Here is a 3818-nt window from a genome sequence, read left to right on the forward strand (position 1 = left end):
TGGAGCGAAGCTACAAGGAAAGAAAAAAGTACTATAAAAGGAAAGCATCACCAAAGAAGGACAGAAGAGAGGAATCTGAAAGGAGTGAAGAAGAATATTTTTTATATAGTTATTTTGTTTTACTTTTAGAAACTGTAAATAGAGTTTTAATTTTTGTAATTTTTCTTTTTATTTTTGGACACTTTTTGGACTTTATTTTTGGACTGGACATTATTTTTTAAAACCCTACGGAAGGGTTAAGATTAAATATAAACTGTTTGCAGGGAAGGACGACAGTTACGATACTGTCTCGGCCCTTCGGGTTCGTACACTGACATCGGAGTCGGTGGCCTGAGTCGACTTCAATGGTTCATCGCCCGTATGGTACGAGAGGTAAGACTGTATCTACCCACGAATCCCCTTTCAGTAGGTTTTATTTTGCGTGACAACTCACACCCCTGCAATAGAATGTCGAACTGGTATTACAAGAGCCAATACAACGAATATCCGACTGAGTTTCAAAATGGACGTTACTACTTTGACCATAATGTGAATATTGGTTGGGAACATCATCCTTTTCAAGGTTATGGATCATACCTTGATGAGTCCAATTACTATCCACACACGCACCGGTCATACGAGCAAAATTCTTATATTTCTCCTTTAGAAGAGTCCCTCGGGAAATTAGAGGAGTCGACACGTAAGTTAGCTGAGATGAATAACTTAGTTTATTACGAAAGAGAACTTTCTATAGAGGAATCCTTCAAGTTGATAGCTGAGACGAACGAAAGAATTGCTCGAAATAATCTTAATTTCCAATACCGTGATTCCAATAGTACCCTTAAAAATGAAGATAGTTATTTGCATAATCAAGATGACGAGGATAAAATTGGTAACACTACTTTTTTAGATGAGGTTCAACCATTTTCATGTTATTATGATGATTATGATGTAGATAGTGTTGATGAAGAATTTGAAATATGTAGGCATAGTGATCAGGAATTTTTTACTCCAAATGAACTTTATGATGATAGTTTTATTTCTGGTTCAGATCCCGATAATTTTAATGATTATTCACCTATTCAAAAGGACGAGGATTTGATTAGAGATACCACTTCTTTAGATGATGTAGTATTTCCTTTTGATTACGAAGTCGATAATGGTTTAGAGGAACTAGTTTATTCTGAGAATACCGTTTTAGAGTCTAGCGATTTAGAAACAATGGTCTTAGACGAAGAAAATGAACTCGTACAGCTATTAAATATGAGTGAGGATGCGTCACTTGAATATAACCTAGAAGAAGCAATTGACTATTTTCAGGATTCCAACGATCTAGAAATTAAGGAAATTGTAGCTAGTATATCTAAAGATACCCAAAACTCTTAATTTTGGGGGTGATTATCATTCTCCATGTGCCTTAACTCTTAGAAAGGTCCCTCACTTCGGACTTGACATATGTGCCTCAACCATTTTGCAAGATTATCTTCGTACACGTTTTCCTGAACCTAGTGATGTCCATAAGGAAGTTCAGTTGTTAGAAACCCATCCTCTGGTTGATGAGGTTAGACCAGGCTATGATACCAAGATCGACTTTGTTTTCCCACCAAATATTTTTCAACGAATTGTGGGAACGTATAAATTTCAGATTTGTCAATTATTTAGTTTTGAGACTAAACCTAATTACTATAAGAGATTAGGGTCGATACATTTGCTTAAGATTGACCACCAGTTTCATCTTGGTCGATTGTGTGAGCCAAAACTGATTGACTTTAAGGATCCTCAATTATTCAGGTTATTATTATGTGCTTTTAAATTTTTACTTGAGTTTCTTCAGACTCTAATACCTGAACCGGATCTTAGCTTTGAGGAATTCCAACCCATGAAAATATTTTATTTGGACCCAGTTATAGAACCTGAACCACAGCTAGATGTAGTTTTCTTAAACAGGAAACTAAACAAGGGTGTGCTTTATTTGTTTATTTTCTTGGCAGGTTGCAGATTCCTTTTATTTGTGATAGATCTATTTGGTTTTGATGACCCAAAGAAATTTTGGCTATTACTTTAGGATTCTATGAGGTGACTAATCTTTTCTTAGTCTAGATGAAGACTTTAAACTTAGCACTTCTTGGGAAGTAACCCAACATTCATGCGACACGGTAATATCTTTCATTATCTCTTTTGCTTCAAATGGTAACAGTTTCTCCTTGTTCATGCTTTTAATTGCATCTTTAGTACATTGAGGACAATGTTAGATTTAAGTTTGGGGGTATGGGAGAAACTTTTTAGTTGCAGTATGAATAAATAAACTCCAGATCTTAGAAATTTATGCCTATTGGGGATTGCACTAACTAATCTAAGTGGATGGAAGCATTTTGATCGTAGGAGTTGAGGAACCAATCTGATTAGATGGAAACATCTAGAAGAGTCTATTCATAAAAGCACAAAGCTCAGGTGTTAGAAATAACATGATAGTTTCACCATATCTCGTTGAGTCTTTTTCACTTCTATTTTTATTTTATTTTATTTTTTTTTAAACCAAGTTTCTCTAAGTAATAGGTGGGGCCCACAATTCAAGTTGTTACCAATGCTAGGGTGAATTAGAGTGATTGAGTTACAAAGAAAAAGAAAAAAAAAGACTAGATCAATTAGACCAAACGGATCAAAAAAAAAAATCAGTGAATAAAGTCGACCACTGGTTCCCTTGTATATGCCAGTTGTGTTGAACTAGAATTAGGATTATCGATCACTGGTTCCCTTGTATATGCCAGTTGTGTTGATATTAGTCAGACCAGTATCTCAATCCATTAGGATAGGTTCATTTTGGCGGAGGCCTTCAGACAGATATGGGAAACGCCGTTCACTTAGTAAACATCAAAACCATCTATGTTTTTCTCTATATCCATCTTCTTGATCTATCCATGTGATTAGTTTTGACTCCGGATATTGATGTCCATAGTGCGAATATCTGAGTAGATATCTGTCACTTTATATGAATTTTAGTATGCTTGAGTGCAAACTCGTGTACATCAATTGGAATTTCGCAGCAGGGTACTTCCTCCTGTAGTCAATAAGTATGCCAACCAAAGAGATTCTTTAGTGCCTTCCAAGGTTCTGCCTAGTTAGATAGGGTCTGGAGTGTAAAGGTTTTGTGGGTATATCTCTTGTAAGCCCTCCGGAGACAACACTCCGCCACTAGGGACACTTAGGAGTTTAAAGTCTTATTGCATACGCTAAATGCAATCGACAATGCCTGCGTCAGTGATTTAGGATATTATTTTATTTAATTTACTCGAGAACTAGCAAATAATAAGTTTGGGGGTATTTGATAGGCACATTTTTGTCTTATATAATCTCAATTGTAGATATTATTAGTGCTCGATTTTATATTTATTATGGCTTTTTATGTCCCTGTAGGTATCTTTGGAGAAATAAGCTTTTGCGGAAAAATTGGCAAAAAAAGTGGTTTTTACGCTCGTGAAAGAAAATTACTATACGGACTCTCACTTTGGATAAGGGGTAGCCTAATTACTAAGGGGTGACCAATTACTAAGGGGTAGCCTAATTACTAAGGGGCATCCATTTTCAGGAAGCTGCTAAAGGGAAACCACTGCTGGATAACGGGAGGCCATCTTCTTCGTTTGAAATTTGAATTTTGGAGGGAAAATAAGAACAAAATTAGGGTTGAAGAATTGAAGGTGTTCTAGGGAGATTCAATGGCTGAAATCAAATGGGTTTGTTCCTCTTGGATAAATAGGGCTGGTAATGGTCTTATATTTTCCCAGAATTGGCTAGAAAATCCGCAGGAGATGAATCAAGTTTTATAGTTTTTGGCGGGTAAA

The sequence above is a fragment of the Papaver somniferum genome, chromosome 10 (genome assembly GCF_003573695.1).
Source record: "Papaver somniferum cultivar HN1 chromosome 10, ASM357369v1, whole genome shotgun sequence".
NCBI classification, from domain to species: domain Eukaryota; kingdom Viridiplantae; phylum Streptophyta; class Magnoliopsida; order Ranunculales; family Papaveraceae; genus Papaver; species Papaver somniferum.